Here is a 10,447-nt window from a genome sequence, read left to right as displayed (position 1 = left end):
TTTGAAAAGCAAATCTACTGAATAAAATATTTAGCAGTAGAGTGTAGTGATTAAAGACTTCATTTCAGGGGATAAATAGACCTAGACTTAAATCCTGGACTTGCCACTTACTGGTCACAAAGTCAAGCCAACTTAGCTTTTTTAAGCCAGTTTCCTCATTTATAAAATGGGCCAGTAATAGTACCTACTGCTGGTAGTATCATGAGAATTAAATGAGATAATCTAAGACAGTGCTTAGTATAGTAAATGTCACATAGTAAAGGCTCATTCAGTGTGGGCTGCAGGGAAAAAAATGAGGGTAGAATTTATGATCTGGCTTTGAATTACATTTTAGTACCTGACTATTTGGTTCTACTTTGTCCACTGTGGTAGCCACTAACCACATATATCACCACTTCACACTTACTAGGATGGCTACGATTAAAAAAGATGGTAACAGGGCTTCCCTGGTGGCGCAGTGGTTGAGAGTCTGCCTGCCGATGCAGGGGAAATGGGTTCGTGCTCAGGGCCGGGAAGATCCCACATGCCACGGAGCAGCTGGGCCCGTGAGCCATGGCCGCTGAGCCTGCGCATCCGGAGCCTGTGCTCCGCAACGGGAGAGGCCCGTGTACCGCAAAAAAAAAAAAAAAAAAAAAAAAAAAACGAGAAAAAAGATGATAACAGGTGTTGGCTTGAATATGGAGAAATTGGAACCTGGATACATTGCTGGTAGGAATGTAAAATGGTGTAACCACTTTAGAAAACAGTTTGGCAGCTCCTCAAAATGTTAAACACAGACATCACATGACACAGCAATTCTCTTAGGTATAAATCAAGAGAAACAAAACCATATGTCCACACAAAAACTTGTACACGTTTTTGTACCAGTGTTCATAGCACCATTATTCACAATGGTCAAAAAGTGGAAAAAACCCAAATGTCCATCCACTGATGAATGGGTAAACAAAACGTTCCATACAATGGAATATTATTTGGCACTAAAAAGGAGGGAAGTATTGATACATGCTATAGTATGGATGGACCTTATAAACATTATTCTAAGTGAAAGAAGCTAGTCACAAAACCCCACATACTGTATAATTTCACTTATATGAAATGCCCAGAATAGACAAAGCCATGGAGATAGAAAGTAGGTTAGTGGCTGCCTAGGGCTGGGATGGGGGAATGGGAATGACTGATAATAGGTATAGGGTTTCCTTTTGGGGTGATAAAATGTTCTAAAATTAGGTAGTGTTGATAGTTGCACAACTCTGTGACTGTACTAAAGACCATTGAGTTGTACCTTTAAATGGTTGAATATTATGGTATGTGAGTTATATCTCAGTAACGCTGTTAAGAACAAAACATGGCATGCCCCCCAAAAAATATTTTTAAAAAGTAGCTTTGTAGGAAAATAAGAGAAATATAAAATTTGCCAAGGTATCATCATATAATGGAAAGAACATTGGCCAAGGGTCAAGACCTAGATTTTTGATCTGCAGTCACTACTTACCAACAGCAAGGCCTAGGGCAAATCTCTTCACTTCTATCTTCAGCCTCTTCATCTATTAAAGGATGAGGTTTCCATTTCTAATATTTGGTGGCAATGATATCTTTCCTGTTGACCTGATAGAGCAGCTGTTGCATCAGATTCTCAAGGAGTTTCATGATCCAATGCACAGAAGAGCTGCTGCTTCTGGCTTCAGCCCTGTAAACTGCTTACTGGCAAAAATCTGATGAAATACCTGCAGGAGAGCCCCAGGTTGCCAGGCCAATGAAACATCCCTTTCTCAGCAGGAAGTGCATAGTATATTCCCAGAGGAATCCTGCAGAGAGAGTGGGGATGGTGTTCTAACTCAGTTTTTCTTTTTTTTTTTAATTTAATTTTTATTTTATATTGGAGTATAGTTGATTTACAATGTCATGTCTAACTCAGTTTTAATGGAAGCATTTGGTTCAGGCTATGTCCTTCCCTTGCAGACCAAGATGGGTGTGAGGGAGATAAATAAAGCGTGCTTCAAGTTGCTTCTGCTCAAAATTATCCTTCTTATACTATATCAAGAACAAAACAAACAAAACAAGAAATCTTACCAATTACAGACTCATCTCAAAAAAGAATAACTATGGAAGGGGAAGGGACATTTGTTCCAATCCTCTCATCTCACAGACGCGGAGATCAGTGACTGGGGGTTTAAGTGACTTGCCCACGTCCCGTTTTCCGTAGACTGGGACTAGAACCCTTAACTGTAAACTCCAGTTCTGATGCCTTTTTCTTTGACCTAACATAATACATCTTCTTAGCTGAATTTCACGGAGTGGGAGAGGGAAGGAAAAGCCTCACACACACCTTAGTTTTATTTAATTTAATTAAACAATCAGGACAATTAAATTACAAGGGCATGTTGAGCGAATTAAATCTCAGCCTTTGTCTGAAAGAATTACCTCAATCAAGTATTAGGCCAGAGTTTCCAAACTCTTTTGTTGAAAAGTTGGTATGCCTCCTGCCTCAAAACTCTGTCCTTGGGGCTTCTCTGGTGGCGCAGTGGTTGAGAGTCCGCCTGCCAATGCAGGGGACACGGGTCGTGCCCCGGTCCGGGAAGATCCCACATGCCGCAGAGTGGCTAGGCCCGTGAGCCATGCCGCTGAGCCATGGCCGCTGAGCCTACGCATCTGGAGCCTGCGCGTCCGGAGCCTGTGCTCCGCAACGGGAGAGGCCACAACAGTGAGAGGCCCACATACCGCAAAAAAACACAAAAAACAAAAAAAACCTCGGTCCTCTTCCCTTCTCTAGGTTCACTTCATTGGTCATCTCCTGCTGTTTCACTACTTTAAATAGTAGGGCCTCTGCCTCACTCTTCTTCACAGCCCACAGTAACTCCATCAGGAAATCCTATTGACTTGACCTTCAAAGTATATTCGGAATCCAGTACTTCTCCGCTATCATTGCTGCCATACTGGTCCAAGCCACCATCAACTTTCTCCCCTGGATTTCTGCCATGGACTCCCAACCATTCCCATGTTTCTGCTCAGAATACCAGGCAAAACAATGCTTTACAGTGTAAATCAGATAACGTCACAACTCTGCTCAAAACCCCCAATGGCTTCTCATAGAAGTCAAAGTCCTTAGAGTGGCCTCCAAGGCCCTACGTAATCTATCTCCCTCTTCCCACGTCTCCTGCTCATTCCGCTCCTGCCACAGGGGTCTGCTTGCTATGAATCGAGCAAGGCAGGTGGACTTACCTCACAGGCTTTGCTCTAACTGGTTCTTCTGCTGGAAATACTTTTCCACAGGATTAAATACTGAAATATATTCAACTTTGTTAAAAAAATCACAAAAATAGGGCTTCCCTGGTGGCGCAGTGGTTGAGAATCTGCCTGCTAATTCAGGGGACACGGGTTCAAGCCCTGGTCTGGGAGGATCCCACATGCCGCGGAGCAACTAGGCCCGTGAGCCACAACTACTGAGCCTGCGCGTCTGGAGCCTGTGCTCCGCAACAAGAGAGGCCGCGATAGTGAGAGGCCCGCACACCGCAATGAAGAGTCGCCCCCGCTTGCCGCAACTAGAGAAAGCCCTCGCACAGCAACGAAGACGCAACACAGCAAAAATTAATTAATTAATTAACTCCTACCCCCAACATCTTCTTAAAAAAAAAAGTAACTGTTTAATAGTCTCTTAAAAAAAAAAATCACAAGAATAAAATTAGATGCAAGTCCTTAAAGGGGCCCTGCAAGTTAGGGATCTTGAAATTTCAGCTTCACTAGCTTTACGGTAAATCCACTTCTTTTTCTTTTTTTTCTCAGATGTCTGCTTGGCTGACTCACTCACCTCCTTCAAAGTTTTGTTGTAATCTTGCTTTCTCGCTGAGGCCTGCCAAGACCTCTCTGTGTAACACTGCAACGTGCTCCTTCTCTCGTCAACATTTTTCCCCACAGCACTTATCTTTCAACATACTACATAATTAACTTATTTATTAGATTTACTGATCCTCCTGCACCACCTCGATAGACTGTAAGTTCCAGGACCCCTGGTCCCCAGAACAGTCTTGGCAAAGAGTAGGTGTTAATAAACAGTTGTAGAAAAAATGAATTGCTATTTCTCTAACGCCATTTTAAAAGCAATCGAAACTCCTAGGCCTGATATAGTCTAGGCACTCAGTCATCATCTTGAAGAATAAATTAATTTTAAAAAGCCATCATTGGATAAACAACAAGATCCTACTGTATAGCACAGGGAACTATATTCAATATCCTGTGATAAACCATAATGGAAAAGAATATGAAAAAGAATGCATATATATATATATATATATAACTGAATCACTTTGCTACATAGCAGAAATTAACACAACGTTGTAAATCAACTCTACTTCAATTTTTTTTAAAACAACAACAACAACAACAAAAAAGCCATCATTGCTTACTATTCATCCAGTATCTCGCATGTGCAAGCTCTTTTTTACATTCTCTTGACAGTCCCACTAGGTAGGTACTGTTATTATTCCATTTTACAGATGAAAGAACCAAGTTTAAATACGTTGCCCACGGTCATACAGCTCAGAAACAACCAAGTGGAATTAAACCCAGGTGTGTCTTATTCCAAAGCCTGTGATTTTTCTATTTTGTTGGTAACAAATGACATTAAATTTCAGTTCCTGGGGCTTCCCCGGTGGCGCAGTGGTTAAGAATCCACCTGCCAATGCAGGGGACACGGGTTCGAGCCCTTGTCTGGGAAGATCCCACATGCCACAGAGCTACTAAGCCCGTGCGCCACAGCTACTGAGCCTGTGCTCTAGAGCCCTTGAGCCACAACTACTAAGCCCGCACGCCCAGAACCCGTGCTCCGCAACAAGAGAAGCCACAGCAATGAGAAGTCTGCGCACCACAACTAAGAGTATCCCCCGCTCGCTCAACTAGAGAAAACCCACGTGCAGCAACGAAGACCCAATGCAGCCAAAAAAAAAAAAAAAAAAAAAAAATTCAGTTCCTTTCTGGCGTGGCTGAGCCAGGCAGTAGGAAAAACTGCCTGAATTTGAGATTAATGCAAACTCCAGTAAGTACTTACTTTGAGACCCTGAGCAAGTTTCTTAACCTCTGAGCTTCAGTTTTCTCCTCTGTAAAATGGGTCTCACGAAGCCTACTTTGAAGGATAGATAAGAGAAGTAAAGGAGATAGTGTTTGTATCAAGGCTTTAATGAGCATTTAGTAAATATTTCCCGCGAAGGATTTGAAAGAGTTTATGATTAAACACACACGTTCATAAATAGCATTTGGAAGAGTGTGCAAGCCAGTTGCTATGGGAAAGTCAGTAGCCAGGCTTTTCTGGAGCCAAGCACACAGGGTTGGGTTCAGGAGAACACTGTGGGAGTGGGGCAGGGAAGCCCAGCGTTGCAAACCACAAGGCAATGAAAGAGACATTCTTCTGAAGTTACATTTTGTCCTTGCCTCCCACAAGCTGGCTTGCTCACATCTTTCCGTAAGACCCTGGAGTAGGTCTTTTTTTAACACTGCACTGAACAAGTGTCACAGGATGTCTGAAGTTTCCTGGAATTGAGTCATCCCATACAAATTCAAATATCTGAAGGGCTAAATGAAAGAAAAGCTCCAACCTCTTGTTATATTTCCGCCAAGCTTCTTTGGGAACAATGGATGAGGAGAGCCAATCTGGCAGTGTGAGGTGTGGGAGAGGTTGAGCCAAAGGCTATAGGAGGGCCCGTAGGTGAGGAGGGACAACCTAGCACCCCCAAGGCTCCAATTAACTCGGCTGAGAGCCCAGGGCTTGCTTCACGCACTCCAGAGGGGCCCACATCTTACACAGACCCTGGCATAGGGCAGCACTGATTCAGGCTACTTATTTTCTTCTGGAGACGTTTTAAATATTTTTTAAATTAACAATTTAATCTTATGAAAGATGAATTAGCATCTGTAAGATATTATGAAAGAAAAATTTAAAAACCTATGACCCTAATGTGGCAACAATGAAAAATATGTATTTTATTAACACTGGGTCCTTGTATCTAATATATGTAACATTCTTGGTTTTCTAGCTCATAACGCAGGGTTCTGTTATTGAGGAAGGTGGGGCAATTGGATTAAGTCCGGCTACGGGTAGCAGCGTCCTGAAAAATAACAGTTTAAACAAGATAGAACCTTATTTTTTTTCATTTAAAAGAAATCTTTAGGAAGTCAGTCCAGGAGTAGCATGGTGCTCTGTGGTCACCAGGGAACAGAACTCTTTGTGTCTGTCATCCTTGGGCTGTGGCACTTGATGGTTGCTGGAGCTCCTCATTTGAAGCAGCAGGAAGGTGACAGGGAAACTGAAGGGTGTACCCCTTCCTTTTAAGGAGGCTTCCTATACATTCTACAGTTGCAACTTTGTTCTGCTTCCATCTGATTGGTCAGAACTTAGTCACATGGCCACACCCAGTTGCAAGGGAAGCTGACAAATGTCATCTATTAGCTGCCTGTAGGGTGGCCAGAGAAAAATTAGGTTTTGTTATAAGGAATGGGAGGACAATATCGGGAGGCTATTCACAATCTTCTTCCACTTCCTTTCTAACTGTAAATTGTGATGAATAACTGAATACTCCCAGTGTTCTGAATATTCGGTAAGAATCTGTATATAAATTAACATATCTAATCATCATATAGTCAACAAAATGCCACAGGATGGGAGTCAACAGACATCTAAAATTATGAAACAAAATGGGATACAATAACAACCCAGTAGGTGGGTTCAAATTCTGATTCCTTTTCAACTGAGTCATCTCAGCTGACCTACAGTGGTAGTGAGTAAAACCCCAGGAAAGTATTTAGAATATTTGAAATCTTTGAGTTAGTGATATTTTTGTGTAAATTGTTTAGTAGCAAGTTTTCAAAAAAAATCCTTGGGCCGTTTTCTATACATGATTTTTTAAAAGATATTTGATAAGCTTAGGAGAATGTGATGATTAAATGTTTAAGTCTGATCTATTAGATAAAGAATTGTTTAAACTCTAAGAAAGATTTTGTTTGTGAGATTTATAAATCTGTGCTGTTAAGTGTTTGAGAGAGTAAAATGTAGTAAATTCATATCTGAAATGTCTAAAGGAATCTCATTAACTATGTAGGAGGTATTGACCATTTAAGAAATTCTCATTTATTAAATTTATGAATGAACTAAACATTAATCAAAGAATGAGTTTTTTTGATTCTTAAAAAGATATGTTCTGGAACTTCCCTGGTGGCACAGTGGAATCTGCCTGTCAATGCAGCGGCCACGGGTTCGAGCCCTGGTCCAGGAAGATCCCACATGCCGCGGAGCAACTAAGCCCGTGTGTCACAACTACTGAGCCCGTGTGCCATGACTACTGAAGCCCACGCCCCTAGAGCCCGTGCTCCACAACGAGAAGCCACTGCAATGAGAAGCCCGTGCACCGCAACAAAGAGGAGCCCCCGCTTGCTGCAACTAGAGAAAGCCCGCATGCAGACCCAACGCAGCCAGAAATAAATAAATAAATTTCTTAAAAACATATATATATGATCTAATATATAGCAGCATAAAAATATAAAAGTACTATTTGAAAATAGTATTTAATGGCTTAAAAATGAAAACTTTCAACATAGTGAATATTAATTAAAATCCAAGTAATTGGCAGTGTTCCTTTGCACACAAAAAAGCCCTCTCTATCATTAAAAATTCACCAGCAGTAAATGTCCATCAAAAGAAGAACAGATAAAGAAGATGTGGTATATATATACAATGGAATATTACTCAGCCATAAAAAAAGAATGGAATAATGCCATTTGCAGCAACATGGATGGACCTAGAGATCATCATACTAAGTGAAGTAAGTCAGACAAAGACACACATATTGCTTATATGTGGAATCTACAAAAAAGATACAAATGAACTTATTTACAAAACAGAAATAGACCCACAGACATAGAAAAACAAATTTATGGTTACCAAAGGGGAAGGATGGGAGAGATAAATTAGGAGTTTGGGACTGACAAATACACACTACTGTATATAAAATAGATAACCAACAAGGACCTACTGTATAGCACAGGGACCACTACTCAATATTTTGTGATAAACTATAAGGGAAAAGAATCTGACAAAGAATATATATACATACATACATATATATATATATATATCTGAATCACTGTGCTGTACACCTGAAACTAACACAACATTGTAAATCAACTCTACTTCAATTTGAAAAGGAAAAAAAACACCAGCAGGTATTATTTCCCCCATTTCACAAATGAAGGAAGTGAGGCTCAGAGCAGTTAAGTAATTTGCTGTATGTCCCACAGTGGGTTTCATGGATGGGATTCAAACTGAACTTTCCAGTCGTATCTCAGGCAAGGCTAGAGTTCTGTTTCCAGGAGGGAGCTCAGGGCCTCCTGGCTCAGCAGCAGCTAGGAAGCTGAGATTCAGGTGGACTGTCTTTCTGGCTAGAATTGAGGTACCTGGCTGAATGCCTCTGCACTGTGAACTTCCAGGATCCCTCACGTGAGTGATAGAAACAAATGCCATATTTGTATCATTTTGAGTTAATTTGTTTAATTGAAAATTAATATATACACATAGTAAAAAAAATCCAATAAAAGTTTAGAAAGTACCAGAGTCTATGAAAAGTAAGCTCTTCTAATTTTCCTCACTTTGGACCCCTGTAGTTCCCCTCTGCAGAGGCAACCACTGCAAATAATTTCTTGGGCATCTTTCCAGAAACATTCCATGCCTATGGTAACTCATTCATAGCCACGTGTACATACTTCCCACTTGAAACTTTTCACTGTATACTCTCATATTATTTGAATTTTTTTTATCATGTGTATATATTACTTTTTCCAAAATAAATAGGTAGTTTTGCCCAGTTTATTCAGTTGGGTAGGAAAGCATCTTTCAAACTCTGTTTTTTGGATCACAAGACAGTTCATGGAGATTCTCTAGGCATATCTGGAATCACACCACAGCTCTCCAAACTGCTCACTGATAATGCCAATCCAGAAGAACAGGCGCAGTGATGGTGGAGGTTGTGCCTGGGCGTGCCTTTGAGACAGTTTATCTGTGCTTATTTGTTCTTCTGTCTCTGGTACTTTGTTCTCAGCACACAGTTGGATCACTGATGGAGGCTCGGATAGCTCTGGTTGGCTTCAGAGTTCCAGACCTTTCCGAGGTGAGTTCCTCCGAGCTCTGCTGTAATCATAGATGTACGATAACTTTGAAAACCATGAAGCTCTGTAACTGGGCTTGAATACCAGGGAGGAGAGAAATCCCTGTTGAAGAATCAGTGGGAGAACTCTGAGAATTAACAGGAAAGTTCAGGAAAATGGCTTGTCGTGAGAGAATCTTGTAGGAATTGTTGCCTGGATACTAGCAATAATCAGTTAAGCAGTGTTTCCCACATGGTGGGCATTAAAATATGACCTTTATCATTTGGGGCTATATTCAAGTATGACTCTGCTGTTACTTACTAATTTTTCTTCCAATAGATTTTTATTTAAATTAAATGTATGAAACTATTGTTTACAAAGTAACCAGAACGTTATTGTTTAAATGTCAGTCAGGTCACATCATCCTTCTGCTCAAAATCTTCCAATAACTTTGATCTGTTTTAGAACATACATCGTCTACAAGGATCTTTGTGATTTGTGCCTCTGCGTGCCCTCCTCACCTCATCTACATGCTCCATCCCCATCACTTAGCTTCATCCACAGTGGCCCCCCTGCTTCTTCCCCAACATGTCAAGCTCATTCCAGACACAGTCTTTGCATTTGGGGGTGGCTCTGCCTGGAAGGCTCCTCCTCTAGAAGAGCATTGATACATTGCACAACCTTGATACATGCTGGTCAGAAGTAGCTCTTTCTCAGAGACAGTGATCTGACCAAATAGCCCCAAATGACACTTGCTTGTCATTTTATGCCCTTTACCCTGCTTTACTTTCCTTCTTAGCATTTATTACCACCCAAAATATTATACAATTATTCATGTCTTTAATTATTACCTATCTCCCCTGGCTAGAATGTAAGCACCAAGAAATCAGGGGGCTTTACTTTTTAGTTCACTATTGTATTCCCAGAACCTACCATGGAGCCTAGAACAGAGTAAGTACTTAATAAGCAATTGTTGAATGGAGGGACAGATAGAAAAATGGAATACATTTGATTTCTGAGGTATAGACCCTATTATTTAATAAAGGAGGCTTCACAAATAAATAGGATGAATGGATTAGTCAATAAACGTTATAGAGAAAGCTCACTAGCCTTTTTTTTAAAAAATGAATATAGATACTTGTCACCATCATACAACTAACTAAATATGGATTAAAATGTGGATAATTTAGAGAAAGTAATTTTTTTATAAAAACTAAAAATATAGCTGAATTTTCTTCTGATTTTTCATTGGGAAAGAACTTTCTAATCTGAAAACAGTGGAAAAATAGCAAATGAAAAGTTCACTACATTTGAATTCATAAAC

This window comes from Pseudorca crassidens, chromosome 5 (genome assembly GCF_039906515.1).
Source record: "Pseudorca crassidens isolate mPseCra1 chromosome 5, mPseCra1.hap1, whole genome shotgun sequence".
Classification (NCBI taxonomy): Eukaryota; Metazoa; Chordata; class Mammalia; order Artiodactyla; family Delphinidae; genus Pseudorca; species Pseudorca crassidens.
This window is presented reverse-complemented; position numbering follows the sequence as displayed.